The following is a 20,648-nucleotide window of genomic DNA, read 5'->3' on the forward strand; positions in this document are numbered from 1 at the left end:
CCTTGATGGATTTACCTATACTGAGGAAAATTGAATTTTGCCTTGTCATATGTGCCTACGTGTTCCCCATCCTATGTTATATGTGCATGATCGATATGCATATATAACCCCCCATGATCGATTAAAGACGCAATTATAGTTGTGTCCAACTCTAGTATGCTAGTTTCCAGTTCTCGTGAAAGCAACGAGTATTAGGCCTATGTTGCCACGTTTTACAGTGTGCACGTTATATTTCCCGCATTGTCCCCGTTTCTAGGCCTCAAAAGGGCCCGGACACCAGATTCAAGCTCCAGCTCCTGAACCCACTCCGAGGAGCGATGCAGCCCCTCCCGCATCCCTGACCCTTCACTTATTTCCTGCCGCGCAGCGCGGTGCCCGGCCTGGCTCTGCCTGCCTGTCTGCCAAGAATATGTTATGCCTCTAGTTATCAGTTCAGCTCTCCGTCTTCACATTCCTAAGCTAGCGAACCGCATAAACAGCTTCAGCTATAGTCTAGTCTTTCTGTCTCCATGCAAGAGAATTACTGTATTAATATTAATGGAAGATTCATAGCACACGCAATACATGTAGAATATATGCATGCACCAGCCTTAGTGTCAAGTAGCCTTTGCCCTGATAACTTTTAGATTCTATCAACATGTACTCCAAACACCAGATACCAGATATGCTATAGGTACATGTCGTCCTGACACCGCAGACTTTAGTCTCCTCTTCTAGTGCAGAAGTCATAGCCCCCAGTTCTCTCCGGTAACACGTCATTGTCCGTTTGCGCGCACCACTAGGTTAAAGGTCCCAGCTGCTCAGGTAGCCCCCTCCATGTTTCCACCCACTTTATGACACTTCTGTGATGTTCTCATCACATGTCTACGTGCACGCCCTGTGCACGCCTTCTTTTCACGCCCATGTGTTCTTATCTTACGCTTGTCACTAGTTACGCCTACTGTATGTAATGTAATTGTGATGTTTTACTATATATACCTTGTACTGTTAATGAGAAGTTGCAGCTGCCACTCGTGTCATTTATTTCAGGCTGTTCTGATCCTGTCCCTTCCCTTGTGCCTGAATAAAGCCCGTTCGACTCAGATACATCGGATCCTGCCTCTTATTTATTGAGCTATCTGTTATTATTAATGTATTCAAAAATAGTACCGGTAATTAATTATTTATTTACCACATAAATGGCGCCCGAATAGCGACGAGCTCTTTCCCCACGCGCCGGCGATGTAACGCAGGCCCCCTGACCCTTCTACAGCCGTGACGGAACTCTACCGTGCACGTGCAGATATTTCTGCTTCAAGTCTCCCTCAGGCCCACGGAGGAGACGGAACCTGCGGTCCGGCATCCAGACGAGGCGGTGTGGAATGCGGTTCGTCCCGACCAGAGCCCAAGCCGAGAGAGCAAGGTCCGAGGTATCCGGAGGCCCACCTGTTTCTGAAGACCGAAGTTCGTAGTCCGACGTCGTAGCAGTCCAGTCCAGTCCGAGGCCTTCAGTTTCTGCTTCCCGGGGAGTACCGTTGCGGGGGAAGTATCTAGACAGGTTCATTAGTTTGTTCCTGGTCCGATGGGTTTGGGTACACAGATCCAGTCCGAAGTATTCACCTAGGTGGATACGGTATGACGTGTCTCTTTACGAGACCGGTATGTTCTGTACTGTTTTAGCAGTGCATCCAGTAATTCTAGTAAGTCCGTTCTCGAGAAATTCACGTGTTATGTTTTCAGTGTATCAGGTAGTATTCTGTTCGAACTGTTATTAATGTATTTCTATGTCGTGGTATGAGTGATTTGTTTGCCATTTTATTACTGTGATTATTGTGTATTGTGTTCGCAAGTAAAATTCCGAAATGCCTCTGTTTTCGAAATTACGTCAGATAAAAACCAGAAAAGGGTTACTCGAAGAAGCAGTTCCTGTCCCCCCTAGGGACAGTCCTGGACATTTCATGTATCACAAGCATGGCTTAGATGCCATATTATATCTAGACTTATGGGCGGATTATACGAAAGATCTTGAAGAGAAATATAGATGGCCTGTATCAGGTACATGGGATGCCGAGTGCATCATGCGAGTAGAAGAAGTATTATGGAAAAAGAAAGCCAGACAGTCCCAGAAAGATGCCATCGAGTTATGGCGCAAAGAATCTCATAAAAGAACCGAAAAAGAATTCAGAAAAACAGAATTAAGTAGGGAATCCTCAGAAAAAGCCCAAGAAAGGGAATTGATCGAAGAAGGTGAACGAGTTAGAGCAGAACAGTCAGACAGACAGAGAAATGCCCTTATTAAAGGTATGTATCCTCTTCTTGCCGAGGGCTTGCCGAAGGCAACCCCGGAAGCACCCTGTAATTTACCGCCACCGTTGGTCCCGATTAAGCTACGTCATAAACCGACCGCAGCTGAAATTTTTCTTTCGTCCTACTTGGACGACACAGTCCCAGAATATGCAAATCCTATTCCGCCCACTCACCCTCAGCATCCTGTAAATAATGTAATTCCTGTTCCTCCAGCCACTGGTCCCGGGAACCAAGTTAATGTGCCAGTACCCCCGGACCAGCCCACCTTAACTGTACCCGCTTTGCCAGTCACTTTACCAGCACGTACAGTATTAACTGACGATTCTAGTTCAGGAGCAGTGGGGGGAAGTGCTCCTATCACCCCGCCTCAAGTAAGACGACTGACGCCGCACGACGCAGCGTTACAGCGTACGCCGAAAGTGGCTACATACGCAGATCTCAAGCGACTTCTTACGGAATGTATATATGATCCAGTTCCAGGCGAAGAGCACATGGTATTATATTCGGTACGTTTAAGACGGGTTGCCAACTTTCTGGCCACCCTGCCCGACATGAAGGAACATCTAGACAGAATATATCGTTTTATCCGTACAGGAGAGAATCCAGGAAGTATTCACGAAGCTATGGCACACAGAAAAGTCGAGACTCAACATATGATTTTACAGTTCTTGATTAACTGTTTAATAAGAGAGCAAGATTATCCTGATAAAGATAAAGACGAGATGAAAGGTCTGACTAAGTGGAGTGACAATATAGCCGAGGGAAAACACAAGACACAAGGTAGTGTAGAAAGTATGTACAAGAAAATTCGTAAGGAAATTATAAGTGTACACCAGAAAGAGAAAGCAAAGAGAGGAACCGAGAAAGAGAATGACTCTTCTAGTGAAGAGGTAGACAGAGAGAATCCCTCCAGAATAGCGTATGTAGGTAGAACTAGACTTTCCGACAGACATTCACGCCTAGATTACAAGAAAGTTTTTCCTCCTCCAGTACCAGAACAGTGTTCTCTTGAACAAGTATTCCAGGCTACCGATCAAATTCTGAAATCACGAATAGGTTATAGCGAGCTTAGTACAATGCATGAACAAGAACTAGCCCGATCAGCAGTCCGATGGACTAGTGATTCTACCACGTTTCCAGACGAAATAGTGGCCCAAACGTTTCTGAAACTGCCCCCAGCCGAGCAGCGTCTGGTGGGTACGTATATGATCCAGCACCTCATTACACTGTATGAGGATCAGCATTCTGATCCAGGTCCTTTACATGATGTACTGAACGAGTTACTCCTAAACAGATGGAAAGGTCTAGGTACCGATTTAATTAGTGTCATATTAGAACAGCGCCACAAGTACAGAACGTTCCTGAATCCACATTTTGTACCTGTTCCACCCCCAGAAAGAAAATCATTCTACATAGACAGACAGAATCCGTTACGAGAAGTACATCCAGTTAAGGTAGAAGGGGGTGGCCTAGAACAAGTATTTGTTTACACCCCTATCACAAAAATAGAACTTCTGGAAATGAAAAAGTTAATTCCCTGTCACGATAAAGATCCAGCAGGGTTCCACCGTGAATTAAAGGACATGCTCCGTATGGGAGAATACACGTATCCTGATATCATTAAAATGTTAAAGGTCCTGTTGCCTGCGGGCATATATGAAAAACTCAAAGAAAAAGAATGGGAGGTGGGAGAGAAAAAGATAGATTGGACCGCATTAGAAACTGAAGATAACACACGAGTTCCAGGTACCGGTCTTGGGGATAAAGCCAAAGCTTTGCCCGAATTGTTAATACAAGTTTTGCCAAGATTACTAGCCACGAAAAACGAAGATTGGGATGCCATCTCAGCCTGTAAACAGAAACAAGACGAAGACACTAGTGATTTTTATTCTAGATTCGAGAAATGTTTCATTATTAATAGTGGTCTGAAAACAAGTAGTGAATCATATCCACATCTTTTTGTTACCAAACTAGTTGAGAATTCAAGTACACAAGTTAAAAATCGAGTACTGAAAGTCGAAAGTACCTGGCAAGCTAATACTCCGTCACAGATGCTCCAGATGCTACAGTACCACCAGAACAGAATTAGGGAAGAGCAGGAACACGAAAGGAGACGTATGAAAGACACGAAAATAAAAGTACTAGTCGCACAATCTGTTCCGCAAGACAGTCAGAAGAGGGGTCCGAATCAAGCCAGTCATCCTGCAGCTCCCGTTAAAGGGACATGCAATTACTGTAAACAGCCAGGTCATTATATAAACGAATGTGCAGTTCTGAAACACAACATAGCTACTGGTAAAACGAAAGAGAGACCACGCCCGCCTAGACAAGAGCAAGTTTCACAGACTTCCCAGCCGCAGAATGCACAACAGACAGTTACAGTACCGCAGCCTATAGCTGCAACACAACACGTTACACAGCAGATGTACCAGTACGCACAGTCAGAGTATCCAGATTATCAGCCATATTCATGAAACAGCCTAGAGAGGGAGGTTGGCTTGCCTCTCATCGAGATTCCTGTAGATCAAGAGGGTCCCTATGTACACAGTCAAGTATTAGGGAAAGACAGAAAGTTTCTGATTGATACAGGGGCATGTAGGACTACCATCAGTCATGACGAGGTTCCAGGGGCTCCACTCTCAGGCTCTAGAAATGTTTCCCTTGGATTTTCAGGAAAGCCTATTGTTAATGAAATATCGAAACCAGTTACTCTAGAAGTTGGTCCATTGTCCCGAACTACAGACTTGTTACTAACGAAATCATGTCCAGAAAATTTACTAGGCATTAGGACTCTAAAAGAATTAGGAGCAGTAATATGCTGTTCCCCAGAAGGGGTACGACTGTTTTTAAGAGATTTTAAAGGTCATTATGTATTACGTGATTTTGATCCAAGATTATTGAATGTACCACAGCATTTATGGGCGCAAGGCCCAACTGATGTAGGTTGTATGCACATCACCCCCCATCGTGTCACTCTGAAGAAAGGTGTTGTATTACCACGAATCCGACAGTACAAATTGCCACCTGAGGCTGTAGCAGCCTTATCCAAAATTATCGACAAGCTCATTGCTCAAGGAGGGTTGTAGAAACTGACTCCAATGTATGTAATTCTCCTATCATTCCGATTCTGAAACGTACTGATCCAAATGCACCTCCAGTTTATCGATTAGTGATTGACCTTCGAGAACTTAATAAATGTATCATACCCCAGTACCCAGTGGTTCCAGATATTTCTTCCCTATTGACTGCCATTGATTCTGAAGCTACGTTCTTTACTGTTATCGATCTCAAGAACGCTTTCTTTAGTGTCCCCATTCATCCAGACAGCCAGTTTCTTTTCGGATTCTGTTTAAATGGAAGAAGCTATAAATTCACACGAGCACCTCAAGGTTTCACAGAAAGTCCTAGTATTTACAGTCAAGCACTTAAAAGACAACTAGACAATATTCACATGCCAACTGACACTGCTCTGCTCCAGTATGTCGATGATCTATTGATCACAGGATCACAGCCCGTTCTGAACGTGACTGCGAACGTGCGTCACTTACAGTCTTGTATTTCCTGGCCGAGATGGGGCACAAGGTGTCCCCTTCTAAATTGCAATTCTGTGTCCAGCAAGTGGTCTACCTTGGACACTTACTGTCCAAGAGGGGTAGGCAGTTGACACCCGACCGTATCCAGTTAATAGCACATCTTCCCCAGCCCAAGACACAGAAGGAGGTACGAGCTTTTATCGGCCTCACTTCTTACTGCAGACAATGGATTCCTCAGTACGCATATCTAGCCAAGCCACTGATACAGTTAACGACACAGGAGGCAGCCGTATCGACTGTCCTCCCTTGGACCCAGGAACATACACTTGTTTTCAATGAGTTAAAGAAAGCTTTATGCCAAGCACCTGTTCTAGCAACACCGAACTACAGTAAGCCTTTTACACTTTTTGTCACTGAACGTGATGGTACTGCATTATCTGTTCTGACACAAGATAAAGCAGGACAATACAAGCCCTGTGCTTATTTTTCTAGCACATTAGATCCAGTGGCCCAGGCTCTGCCTGCGTGCCTCAAGTCAGTTGCAGCCACAGCTCTAGCTATCAGACAAAGTGATTCCATAGTGTTAGGACACTCCTTGACAGTACAAGTTCCACACTCCGTGGAAGTTCTTTTAAACCGAACACAGACTCAGCACTTGACAATTGCACGTTTAACAGGTTATGAACTGACACTGTTTCAGCCACACATAGAAATCAGACGCTGCAACATTTTAAATCCAGCTACACTGTTACCCTCAGTTACCTCGAATCCTGCCACACATGACTGTGTGGAAGTAGTTAACACCATGACAAAGCCAAGACAAGACTTGACAGACATTGCATTACCTGATCCCGACCTGACACTTTATGTGGATGGTTCATGTATGAGAACCAGTACAGGAAAACTAGTAGCCGCGTATGCAGTGACTACTGAAACCGAAGTTATAGAAACACATCGTATTGACACCCTGTCTGCTCAAGCAGCAGAGCTTGTCGCTCTGACTCAAGCCTGCATACGAGCTAAGAACCTGAAAGTAAACATATACACAGATTCACGTTATGCATTCGGAGTCGTACACGACTTTGGAGTGCTCTGGCAAGAAAGAGGTTTTATGACTTCTCATGGAACCAAGATTCAGCATGGCCCCCTCATTCAAGCTCTGTTAGATGCAATACATTTACCGACAGCTATCGCTATCATGAAGTGCAAGGCACATACGAAAGTCACTGACATTATTTCCCAGGGTAACGATTTAGCAGATCGAACGGCCAAGCTTACAGCTCAGACTCCAGACATTCCAGTTAACACGACACAGACAGACATTCCAGATCAGACGACTTGTATGACAGTTAAGGACCCTATACAAGACGTACTAGATATACAGTCACATGCTACCCCCGATGAAATCAAGAAATGGTCCGAACAAGGAGGGGTCCAGACAGATCAAGGATGGTTGACGAAGGGAAAAGCCACATGGTTTCTCCCCGACTCTATGGTTCAAGTCATTATTAACACCGCACATAGTCCAGCACACTTAGGAGAAAAAGCCATGCTAGACAGTATTCAGAACCTTTGGTTTAACAAGCATTTACGAGCAGCAGCCAAGCAGAAAGTGCGTACCAGCATGATCTGTTGTCAGTTCAATCCAGGTAAAGGTGTCCTGGTGGAACAAGGTGGATTTCATCCTCCTGACCACCCTTTTGAAGTCCTCCAGATGGATTATATTCAGATGGAGCGATGTCGAGGTTTCAAGTATGTTCTTATAGTTGTATGCGCTTTGTCCAGGTGGACAGAAGCATATCCAGTCCCAGATTACACTGCTGCGACCACTGCCAGGCAGTTGGTTCGTGAGTATATCCCCCGCTATGGATTGCCTAGGGTCGTGTATTCAGATAACGGCCAGCCATTCTCATCCGAGCTCATGAAACAAGTATCCCTTCTGTTAGGGTACCAGTGGAAGCTCCACTGTGTACGACATCCTGAAGCAGCCGGTCTCGTAGAGAGACATAATCAGACACTGAAAATCCGCATTGCCAAAGTATGCGCAGAGAAAGGCGTAGATTGGATAGTAGCACTGCCAGTCGCCCTTTTTTATATGAGAATGGTCGCTCACTCCCGTTCAGGTCTGTCCCCTTATGAGGTAGTGTTCGGTCGTCCCCCAAACATGTGGGGTACACCTAGACCACGTACAATTACAGATGTTGACAGTAATATGCTGACAGATTACTTGGCTTCCTTGATGTCTGCACTACTATCTTGTCGTTCACAGGTTGCCGCCGCTTTTCCAGACAACACCGAAGTGAAACCGCATGAGGTCATACCAGGCGACCTGGTCCTCGTGAGGAATTTTGATCGTTCAAGTCCGCTGGAGCCCCGCTGGAAGGAGCCAAGACTTGTATTGCTAACAACGAGGACCGCCATAAAAGTTGAAGGCAGGAAGGGGTGGTTACACTCCAGTCATGTGAAGAGATTTCATGGACTTCGGCCAAAGACTTTTTTCAAGGACTGCCCCGTTCTCAAGGACTGCCCAGACACTGAATCTAAGCTTCCCCTGTTAGAGAAAACTCCACAGCAGGAGTATAAAGAAAAGTTAAGGTCTAGTAAGTCAGCCAGTTTAATTGTCTAAGTCCCTCTCGGGTGAAACGGTTAGACAGGTTCCTGACATGTATGAGATAGACCCACACAGTGAGAGAGTTAGTCAAAACTCTAAGAGAATACGTTATCAAAAGAATCTTCAAAGTAGATGTATTGTTACTTTACTTTTCATGATATTTCTGAGTCTTATGGTTACCTGCATAAGTTATGCCTTACATTTATGTTTTCCTATTAATTCACATGTACATATGTTTTCTAATGTTACAGTAGAGCACACTTTTAGTGACCTGCCTCCTCACGAGTTATCCTATCGTCTTGCCATGCGCAATAACACGTTTATACGAATGTTACACTATTCACACCAGACCAGCAATGCCACTAATTGTTGGGTGTGTGGTCGACTCCCCCCTTTCCAGACACCGAAGGGAGTTCTGCCACTTTTTCCTTATCCGTTTTCACATAATGGTTCGTGTGGAGCATGGTCCACGTTAACGTCATCCTCAAATGATATGTCCCATCTGAATAGAACATGTTTCCCAGACAAGGAAGGTTTTTCCCATAGAACAGGGTTAGATCTAGAAAATGAAGTATATGATCTAGGTAATTATTCCTCGAATTTCATGGTTTTGAATGTTCAGTCCGAGACTACTCCAGATTTGCCTGCTATTTCAGTTCTACCCGTCAAAGGCGAATTATGTGTCAGAAAGAATGGTTCCGCACATGTGGGACATAGTGATTGTACTACTGTGGTCGAGTATAGTGACAGTGGGAAATCTATTTTCAAAGCTTCACGTCATTCTTATTTTGTGTGTGATCAGACCGCATATGTTCGTCTGCCCCTCGATTGGGATGGAACATGTTACATTGCCTTCCTACTGCCACCAGTTTTTCTAGCCCCATCCGATTATCACAGAAACACACATCTAGTACACGTTAGACATAGAAGGGAGACCGAGTCCCCAATTGTCGATCAAACTGAAACTGCCTTAGAACAATATCAAGATTTCAATAAAGGTTTCTTTTTCTTCATAGGTCCTGTCCAGAATAGTAAACTAATACGTAGGCTAACCAGAACCCTTGAAGCAGTAGTGAATGAGACTACTTCCGCTCTAGGTAACTTAACCGAAGAGCAATCTGCTATGAGGTTTGTCGTGCTCCAAAATCGTCTCGTCCTTGACGTCATACTGGCCGATAGGGGAGGAGCTTGTAGAGTCATCGGATCTAGTTGCTGCATTTTCATTCCTAATAACGCACCGTCTGTTTATTCAGCTATAACCAGACTTCATAAAATTGCCCATCAGATACACCAGAATCCAGGCACCTGGACATGGTCCGGTTGGCTCTGGAGTATCATATCTGCCTGGGGATGGAAAGTATTGTCATTCCTAGGTATAACAGTAATGATCATATTCAGTTGCTGTCTCTGTTTACAATGTGGCCCTGCGATTTGCGGCTTGTGCGCTACATCCTGTATTCCAAGTCCTAAGTCCCGTTCCAAGAAGATTCGAGACGAGCAAATGATGCTATATGAACAGATAGATGGTATCATGAATATTGATGTTTCCTGATGGAAACGTAGGGCACAAGGAGGGAATGAGGAAAATTGAATTTTGCCTTGTCATATGTGCCTACGTGTTCCCCATCCTATGTTATATGTGCATGATCGATATGCATATATAACCCCCCATGATCGATTAAAGACGCAATTATAGTTGTGTCCAACTCTAGTATGCTAGTTTCCAGTTCTCGTGAAAGCAACGAGTATTAGGCCTATGTTGCCACGTTTTACAGTGTGCACGTTATATTCCCCGCATTGTCCCCGTTTCTAGGCCTCAAAAGGGCCCGGACACCAGATTCAAGCTCCAGTCTCCTGAACCCACTCCGAGGAGCGATGCAGCCCCTCCCGCATCCCTGACCCTTCACTTATTTCCTGCCGCGCAGCGCGGTGCCCGGCCTGGCTCTGCCTGCCTGTCTGCCAAGAATATGTTATGCCTCTAGTTATCAGTTCAGCTCTCCGTCTTCACATTCCTAAGCTAGCGAACAGCATAAACAGCTTCAGCTATAGTCTAGTCTTTCTGTCTCCATGCAAGAGAATTACTGTATTAATATTAATGGAAGATTCATAGCACACGCAATACATGTAGAATATATGCATGCACCAGCCTTAGTGTCAAGTAGCCTTTGCCCTGATAACTTTTAGATTCTATCAACATGTACTCCAAACACCAGATACCAGATATGCTATAGGTACATGTCGTCCTGACACCGCAGACTTTAGTCTCCTCTTCTAGTGCAGAAGTCATAGTCCCCAGTTCTCTCCGGTAACACGTCATTGTCCGTTTGCGCGCACCACTAGGTTAAAGGTCCCAGCTGCTCAGGTAGCCCCCTCCATGTTTCCACCCACTTTATGACACTTCTGTGACGTTCTCATCACATGTCTACGTGCATGCCCTGTGCACGCCTTCTTTTCACGCCCATGTGTTCTTATCTTACGCTTGTCACTAGTTACGCCTACTGTATCTAATGTAATTGTGATGTTTTACTATATATACCTTGTACTGTTAATGAGAAGTTGCAGCTGCCACTCATGTCATTTATTTCAGGCTGTTCTGATCTTGTCCCTTCCCTTGTGCCTGAATAAAGCCCGTTCGACTCAGATACATCGGATCCTGCCTCTTATTTATTGAGCTATCTGTTATTATTAATGTATTCAAAAATAGTACCGGTAATTAATTATTTATTTACCACAATACGAGAATCAGTGAGTGACTCGATCAGGAAAATTACTCCCCAATGTTCGAAGGAAGTTCAGATTGAGACAGCCTCAGGAACAAGAAATGCAACTGTAGTAAGCCCAAAGAGAATTAGATCGATGGACCCGAGACATAGATAAGCCAAAATCACAGCCTAAAATATTGGACATATTCAAATTAAGGGTAGAACTGGAAAAAATGGTAGCTGGCAATGTGGGATTGGAAAGGTTAAATTCTGTTGATAAAAATGAATTGTTGTTTATATGCAGAAGTATTACCTGAAATACTAAAATATACCATGAAAAGTTAATAAATGGGGCTTCTGAAATGGGAATTGACATTGGGAAATCAAAGGTATTTCAGAAACCATATAGAGCTGAATTTTCTGATAAGGATTTGGAAAATATTAACGTGTCAACACGTAACTTGCAGATAAAAGAATTGTTGTTGTTGTAAAAATGGGGAGATCTAGACAAATAGAAAGCTAGATGGACAAAGAAAAAGGAAGAGGCACAGGCAAATAAAACCTCATCTGAGTATTTACTAAAAGAAGCAGAAAAGGTCAAAAGATTGTGTCCGATGAGAGAAGTGTCAGGAGGAGGCTATGTACATGTCCCATGATCCTGACAGGATGTTCTATTATTTACAAATGACTTCCCAAAACTCGGAGAAAAACCGGTAGAATGGTACCGGCAAGTTGAAAGGTTCGTGAAAGTATCGAAAGTACTGTTAAAGGATTTAGATTGTTTGACATTGTTGTTGCAGCTGACTTGTGGACCGAGTGTAAAATTACAGTAGATTGGCTAAATGATGAATACCCTAGAGATCCTAAAACAGGAGCCCCATCAGAAGATGTGATGAAGAAGTATAATCAGGTGATAACTTACTTAAAGGGAAAGATTCCTCCGAAAGAAACAGATTAGACTAGAATAGACAGAACTACTCAAAATAAAGATGAATCGGTACATGCATGTTATGAACACCTATTGCAGGTATTTAAACAGAACAGTGGTTTAGAAAATATTTACAATAAGGACATCACACATTTTATTCACCGTTTTGTGTCCGGACTGAAACCAGAAATCTCCCAAACAATTAGAGAACATAAATTGTGTTGGCAAGCGAAGCCTGTCGATGAAATTCTCAAGTATGCAAAATACTGTGAGGATGAAATTGATAATAAACTAAAGAAATTAGAAGAAAAGGTAATGTGGGCTCAAGTGAAAATGGCAGAACAACAGGAACTTCAGTTAAGTCAGCAAGCAAATAATCAGAAAAGAGGTGAAGGCCAAGGTGAAAGTAGCGGGGGAAAACGTAGAGGGAAAATGAGTAAAGAAGAGGCAAAGACAAAGTTTCCCTGTCATGGGTGCTGAAAATTGGGGCATTGGAGAAACGAGTGTAAATTAATACAGAATATTAATGTCCCAAATCAAAATTTAAATCCACAAACGCAGAATGAGGTGGCAACAGGTAATACATAATCAGTTGCCTCAAGCCCCTATGCCAGATTTTGAGAGTCAACCCAAATACAGTGTGGACATGGGATTTCGGAAGGGAAGTGGTAAGAAAAATACGGTAACACCACAGTTTCTTTTACAGGACACATTTTTAGAGGACGAGTCCTATTGACGGTGCCTGAAAGGGGGGAAAGAGGATTGCGTACTTGGCGCATCCTTACCGGTAGATCAGTCAGGTCCTTACATTGAGGGGAAAGTGGAGGGAAATGATGTAACATTTTTGTTGGACACTGGTGCTACCCGTTCTACTGTGAGAACAGCAGACATACCAAAAATACTCCTCTCGGGAGAAGCGATCTAAGTAGTGGGCATTTCTAATAAACAAATTAGGACCCCTGTCACAGAACCGATGGAAGTTTGCATCTGAAATATTTAAGAAATGCATAAATTCGTAGTGTGCGATTCTAGCCCTGTAAACTTGTTAGGAAGGGATCTATTGTGCAAAATGAACTGCACAATCTTTTGCACACCCCATGGTGTTGAAATTCAGACTCCAGATGAGGATGGAGTGTATAAAATTATACTAGCTAGACAAGAAACTGAAATTAAAAAGATTTCCTTAGAAGATTTACCATGAGAATTAAAAACCTTTGTGAATCCTGATGTGTGGGATTTTTCAGGAAAAGAAGTAGGTCTAATGGCAGATGTCGATCCCATAAAAGTGACAGTGAAGGAAGGTGCTGTTTACCCAAATATTCAACAGTACAAAATGAGTCCCGAAATAAAGGCAGGTGTTGCAAAGGAAATAGAGAGTTTGGTTGAACAAGGCATTCTAGAAGAAATAATGATCAGTCCTTGCAATTCATCCATAATTGGCATAAATAAACCAAACGGAAAATACAGGTTGGTCCAAGACCTCCGAAAGATTAATAAAATTATCGTCCCATGTTGCCCGGTAGTACCAAATCCAGCAGTGATTTTGTATCAAATACCATGGGGGGCAGGATGGTTCGCTGTAATTGATTTATGCCATGCCTTCTTTTCCATCCCACTGCATCCAGACAGCAAGTTTTTATTTTCGTTCAAATTTGACGAGCAGGTTTGGAATTGTGTTCCTCAGGGGTACACGGAAAGCCCATCTATTTTTAATCAAATTCTGAAAAAAGTGCCTTGAATCACTGGTGCTGCCCGGACAATCTGTCCTGGTGCACTATATCGATGACCTATTATTGGCATCGAGAACAAGAAATGACTGTGTGATTGATTCCATTGCATTGTTGAACCATTTAGCAAAGGGTGGACATAAAGTTTCCCCAGAGAAATTGCAATACTGTAAACTTCAGTTAAGTATCTGGGACACCAGATAGAAAGAGGGATCAGAGAGTGACATCTGAAAGAATCAAAATAATTCAAAATATGAAGTTACTACAAACTCAGAAAGAGATCAGAATGTTTCTTGGGGTTGTAGGTTACTGCAGGCAGTGGATTGTGGGATTTGCAGGGCTTGCAAAGCCATTGATTCAAATGACAAAGAAATGAGCAAAAGATCCAGTTGAATGGGACGATGAAAGAATGACTGCTTTCCTAAAACTACGTAACAGTCTGTGTGAAGCACCAGCATTAGGGATGCCAGATTATTCAAAAGAATTTGCACTATTTTGTGACACAAGAGACAATTGTGCTCTCTTAGTCCTAACACAGACCCATGGATTAATGTGACGACCTCTGGCATCTTTTTCTGCCACATTGGACCCAGTGGCATCAGCACTGCCAGGTTGTCTGAAAGCGGTAGCTGCAACTTGTATGAGTCTTGAGCAAAGTGAATCCATTATCATGGGACACCCTGTAACAGTGTATGTCCCACATTCAGTCGTGATTCTGTTAACCAGAACACCTTCTCAGCATTTAACTCCTAGTCGGATTACTAAATATGAAAGAATTATCATTAGTTCAGAGAACATGACAATAGTGAGGTGCACTATTCTAAATCCAGCAACCTTATTGCCAGATTCTCACTTTGAGGAAGTAAGAGAGGAAGTCGAACATGATTGTATCGACTTAACTGAATACAGTACTAAACAACACGCAGACATACAGGAAGAACCTTTAAAAGATCCAGAACACGAGCTGTTTGTAGCTGGCTCGTAAATGCGTCATGAGGAAGGAGGACTAAGCGCTGCTTATGCTGTGTGCCCATTATCTGGTATAGTCGAAGCATTCTATTTACCAGGAGTCAAGTCTGCACATGTAGCCAAATTGATTGCTTTAATTAAAGCATGCAAAAATTGGAAAATTGGAGAGTAACCATTTACACTGATAGCCAGTATGGGTACGGGGTTGTGCATGACTTTGGCCAACTCTGGATGCAAAGGGAGTTCATGACTTCTTCAGGAACCCCTATTAAAAATGGACAATATGTAAAATAATTACTTGAAGCAATTCAATTGCCTAAAGAATTGGCAGTGGTCAAGTGTTCTGCTCACCAATCTGGAAATGACAAAGTGACAGCTGGTAACCGATATGCTGACCAGGTGGTTCAACATTGTCCTAAATAAAAAATGGCAATAAATAAGAAAATCAAAACATGTGGAAACAGCTGGCAACTTATGTTATTGAGAGGTGAGAATACATGGGAAGAAGTGAAAGATTTACAAGGTGAAGCAGAGCCCAAAGAAAGGGAAGACTGGCAGAAAATAGGATGTCAGGCAAGATCTGAAGATGGTGTGATAGTTTACCTAGATGGGAGACCAGTGTTACTTGACTGTATGCTTGCACCAATGGCTAGGATGTACCATAGGGACACACACATAGGGAGAGATGCTATGGTCCGATTGTTCAGACAGGATTGGTCCAATGCAAGGTTCAGGAACATAGCAGGGAGTCTTTGCCTAAGATGCTTAACATGTCAGCGAATGAATCCTGGTAAGAAAACTGTGGTTTGTCCCGGGAAAATTGGGAAGGCAGAAGGCCCGTTTATTAGACTACAAATTGAATTCATTCAGTTACCTGCTTGTCGAGGATTAAAGTATGTCTTGGTCATTGCCTGTCTATTTTCAAAATGAGTAGAAGCATGAATGACAGCTTAACTGTAGCCAAACTCTTTTTGAGAGACCTCATTCCTCAGTTTGGTTTTCCAGTAACGATTGAATCAGATCGAGGGAAACATTTTAATAATGAAATTATTGGTCTAATCTGTGAAGCATTCACCATTGAACAAAACTGCACTGTGCATACCACCCAGAGGCTTCTGGAGTGGTAGAACAATTGAATGGCACAATTAAAGCAAGATTGGGAAAGATGTGTGAATCTACCCAATTAGAATGGCCTGATGCTTTTTCTCTTGTCCTGATGGGACTCAGAAGCCTTCCAGACAAGAAAACAGGTATGAGTTCCCATGAAATACTCATGGGAAGGGCAATGAGGCAAGCATGTGTACCAGGACATCAGCTGTTAACTATATCTGATGATTTAGTATTGGAGTACTGCAAAAAGTTGGCTGACCAAGTGCGTTGGGGAAGACGCTGAAGCCAGACATTCAACTCCAGTACATGATTTGAACCCTGGAGATTGGGTAGTGATAAAAAATCACACCCGGGATCTTGCCTAGCACCAAGGTGGGGAGAGGCACATCAAGTGATACTGGTCATCACCACATCTGTAAAGTGCAAGGGAATCCCCAATTGGATCCACGCAAGTCACATCAAAAGGGTAACAGTACCTGCCAAAGTTGATGCTGAAGGTTCTCAAGATGTTGATCCTGAAGTACTTGATGAAGAACAACCGAGCACCAGTCAGGATAAATGGATCTCAGTGGTTGACATACCTGAAATAAGAATAAGAACAAGAAGCCAAACGTATTTAGATAGTGAGACTGATAGTGAGGATGAGAGAGGAATAGAAGAACGTACTCAGATTACAGAAATTCAAGCTAATGGTAATCATGAGGAGGACCAGATAAGGAAAGAGCAATATACTCACACCAACGAAACCTCCATCAGAACAACTTTGTCTGAGGAGGGACAGATAGGTACTAGACAAAGCGCACAGGCAGAAAACAATCAAGAAACTGCAAGACCTGTGCAGGACCAGACAGGATTAGCCAAACGGGTTCAGGACGAAGATAAAATTCCAGGCCCAACAAAGTCATATCCTGAATCAGGTAAGATTAGTGTAGAAGAACCCATCCAGGCAGAAACGTCAACAGCAATAAGCCCTGGACAAGGTCAGATAGAGAGGATACCTGAAGTTGACGAAAATCAAGTTGGCCACAACTTAAAGAAAACAAAAGAACATCCGAAGAATTAGAAAGCACAGTGCCTGCTAAAAGACTCGGAAAAAACCAAGGCGATAAATGGCCTGGTTTTGTTAAAAGACTGAAATATCGCCTAGTTACAATAGATGAAGAGCCTGAACAAGTAGACGAAGTGACAAGTCTAACTGAACCATCCCCAAGTAATCTAGGAGAAGTCCACGCCTAAAAAAACTGAACCATAAATTCAAAGGCCCTGAATGGACGAATGTCATCCTTGATGATTTCGAAAATCTGGAAATCAGTGATGATAGTGACGAAGAATTGATCACTCATCAATGTATTGAAGAAGTGAGGCGAACTTGAGATAAATCACAGGCGTATTCTGTGCAAAATTCTCAAAGAGAGGTTAAGCCTCCTTAGTCAACATGGCTGATAAAAGAGTTACTGGAAACTTGAAAAGAAGTTGTATAAAAACATGCTGTAGAATATGCATATGTAGTGTGTTAATAGTACTGGTAGCTTGGCTAGGACTGACAATAGCAATACTGTACTGTGGCTGCTAAGCAAAATGACACTAGAATACACGGAAAGATAGCACACCACAAACAAGATAGAGTAGACTTAGAAGCACCAGATGAGATAGAATTACATCACTTTAGAAATAGAAACTAAACTGATATGAATGTATTTGCTAATCTATTAGTACTAACCCTGGGCAAAGCACTATGCTATGCTCGCATAGTATGCGAAATATGCACTACTTCGCACTACGCGAATTGCACGTAGCACAGTGCAAACATGCGTGGCGTAGCGTTGCGTTGTGCCGTGGTCATTTGTTGCTTGCTCGCTGTCCTCAACGTCAAGTTGACGACCGCTTGCAAGCAAAATGACATCCCGGCGAGACTTTTTCCTTGTTTGCGATCAGCAACATCAAGTTGCCGATTGCGAGCGTGGAAAATAAACCTCCCGGTGAGTTTCTCAACACGGGGAAGTCAGTTTCTCATTGCAAGTGGTCGCGTATGCTCGTGACCGCTCGCGATGAGAAACTACCAGTCCGCGTTGAGAAAACTGCCGCTCGAGTAAAAATCTACTCGAGCGGCAGTAAAAGACATCTTGCACTGTGAAAGATGCTGTTTTCAATTATTGCAGAGTGCGGACAAGCATCCGGCACTGTACAATCATCGCAAACAGTGTACTATGCAGTTCGCGTAGTGCTACGCGTAGTTAGCGTAGCTCGTGTAGTGCGAAGTGCACTTTGCGTAGCGCTACTTCGCGAACTATGCCCAGGTTTAATTAGTACACTATGTAGAAACAATGCAAATTAGTGACTGTTATGTCTGTATGAAATTAACAACATCAGTAGCTGAAGGTGTTAGTTACCACCATTTACCCCTGCCCTATGGCATTTCCTGTAGTATACTAACTAGTTTGTTTTATGGAACAGGAAGGTTACAGTATTTCTATTCTAAAATAGATGTCACTTTTTCTGAAATTCCTATATGAAGAAGAATGAATCCCATCCTTAGTAGTAAAGATTCACAATTCATGGGTGAATATTTTCTAACAATGAAAAAAATAGATATAGCTGATGCACACAAAGATAATTTACCATGTATACTACACGAAGAAGAAAAGATATTTCTGAATTTAGTAGAGAAAAGGAGACAGGATTACCATAGAAAGCCACTAAAACGAAACCCCAGATACCCAAATGGGCTGAAAGGGAGGAATTTATGGCAACTGGCATGACTCATGCTGCTATGTCTCTGGACTTTGAAAAGAAGGGTAAAATGTGTCTCCATAGAAAGAAAACTGAGTATAACAATGTATTAATCGTTTCCAGTGAATGTGAACACAATTTCCTCATGATTTGTGGGTTGGGGACCAACAGAGGGAACTGATCCAGTATTTCTTGAAGTCTATTATATTTGTGGGAATAAGGCTTACTTTAAACTGCCTGATCATTGGTATGGGAGTTGGTATTTTGGAATAGTTTTCCCAAAGGTATACCATGTAAAAGCAATGAACACGAAAAAGAACTAACAATATAAAAGAGCTAGTTTTGCAGAAATTGTAGGTGATATATTTAGTGCATTGATACCTTCAGTGGGAGTAGTTCTGAATGCTCAAAGAATCAAAGAATCGGTAATTGTCTACAGTGGCGGATCGCTTATCGACTGACACTGCTGGAGGATTTTTATTGATCAATACCGAATTGGTTGCGATCAGATCAATGGTTTTACAAAATCTACTTGCTAATGACATATTATTAGCAACAGAGGGCTGAGTCTTTAGAGTGTTGAAGGTGCAACATTGTTGAACTTACATACCTGATAAGTATTGAAATCGGAACGTATGTAAGAAATATTACTCATTTGGAAGAAGAATTGAAACCACTGGAGGTTGATAGTGCATGGAAGAGACTAACTGATGGTCTCTCCTCTGTTGATAATTAGATTTCTAATGTAGGTAGAAGTATTGTAGGTAAAGTAATGATGCCAATAACTGGAATATCACTAATAATATTGGTGATAATGATTTTGGTGCAAATGCTGCAGAAACAGAAAATGATATACAGTGAATGGGTAAAGGAAGAAACGAAAATTAGATGAAATTCAGATGGAAGAGTTAAAGGAGGATATATATAAGAGAATGAAAGCTTTCCAGAATGAAAGTGGAAAAAGAACTCCCAAAGTAATTGAAGAAATTGAACTGAGAGAATGTTAAAGTTGGCATCTGGTTCCTTAATTTGTGATGATATAAAATATCATCAAAGAGGGGATTGATGAAGCAAGCTTTCACACGTACAGAGACTTGCTTATATTCAACACTCTCGAAATAACCTTTAATTAATTAATCAACACGTTTTGTTCATTAATATTTGTATTACACAACATATTTAGTAAGCTGGGCAAGCTTGCCTATGTGCTTTTACTAATAGTAACCCGAGTATCATAATATGGCCGCCGTAAACGCGGGAACTTTACTGCGCTTCCGTCCGCCACAACTACGTGGTGTGACGTACCTTTGCTTTTGGTGGAACTTCTTGCTTCTGCGCACTAGTGCCAAAGATGGCTGCTTCAAATCTCACATGCTACTGCTTATGCTGCTGCTTGTACTAAGCTTGTTTGTTCTGCTTAACTATTAATGCAAAAGCTAAAATAAAGTAATGGGGTTAGAATAGAGATAATTGGTATACAGTGCAAACATTTATTTTTGTATCCTAATATGTTTCTCTTTGGCTTTGTTAATAGCTCGTATTTGGGCCTGAGGGTAACCTGAAACACCATTTTGAATATACACCGCGCATGTGTAAGGAGAACTGAAGGACCTCGAGCGTTGGCATTGAAACAGTGCCAAGGATTCTCTTACCCACGATGCACCTGGGAACCTCACTCCATGACCTGAGAAGAGGATGACAACTCGCTAATTTGTAGAACATTGTATGCTAAAATGAAATAATATTGGTGTCCGGAATAAAGTCATGGGAAAATAAATTGTGAGTGGAGACTTGATCGATATAAGTCAATTGAAATGACCTCATCTTAGTATGGTGTGATGACCTTTCCTCGTCTTTCTGACCAATCACTGAAGGGCAACACATACATTCGCAACATTTAGGGGTGGTACATTGCCTTGGAAATGGTATAACTAAGGTAGGCTTAGTTAGAGAACTTGTCCAACTTGTCTGAATAGCTGACCTGTCACTGACCCAAAGCACGCTATAGGAGATCGAGAGGAGAGGTGCTGGCAGAGGTCACCTGTCCTGATC

The 20,648-nt window shown here is 42.5% G+C and overlaps 1 long non-coding RNA gene across 2 annotated transcripts in view; it reads left to right on the forward strand.

The window, feature by feature from the left end:
* Nucleotides 1-20,346, forward strand: part of LOC144763914 (uncharacterized) — a 685,449-nt gene extending 665,103 nt beyond the window's left edge. For both annotated transcript variants that reach the window (XR_013596274.1, XR_013596275.1), the window contains one exon: nucleotides 20,131-20,346. This is a non-coding gene — a long non-coding RNA (uncharacterized LOC144763914). The remainder of the gene's footprint in view (nucleotides 1-20,130) is intronic.
* The last annotated feature ends 302 nt before the right edge of the window (nucleotides 20,347-20,648 follow it).

This window comes from Lissotriton helveticus, chromosome 6 (genome assembly GCF_964261635.1).
Source record: "Lissotriton helveticus chromosome 6, aLisHel1.1, whole genome shotgun sequence".
In the NCBI taxonomy this organism is placed as follows: domain Eukaryota; kingdom Metazoa; phylum Chordata; class Amphibia; order Caudata; family Salamandridae; genus Lissotriton; species Lissotriton helveticus.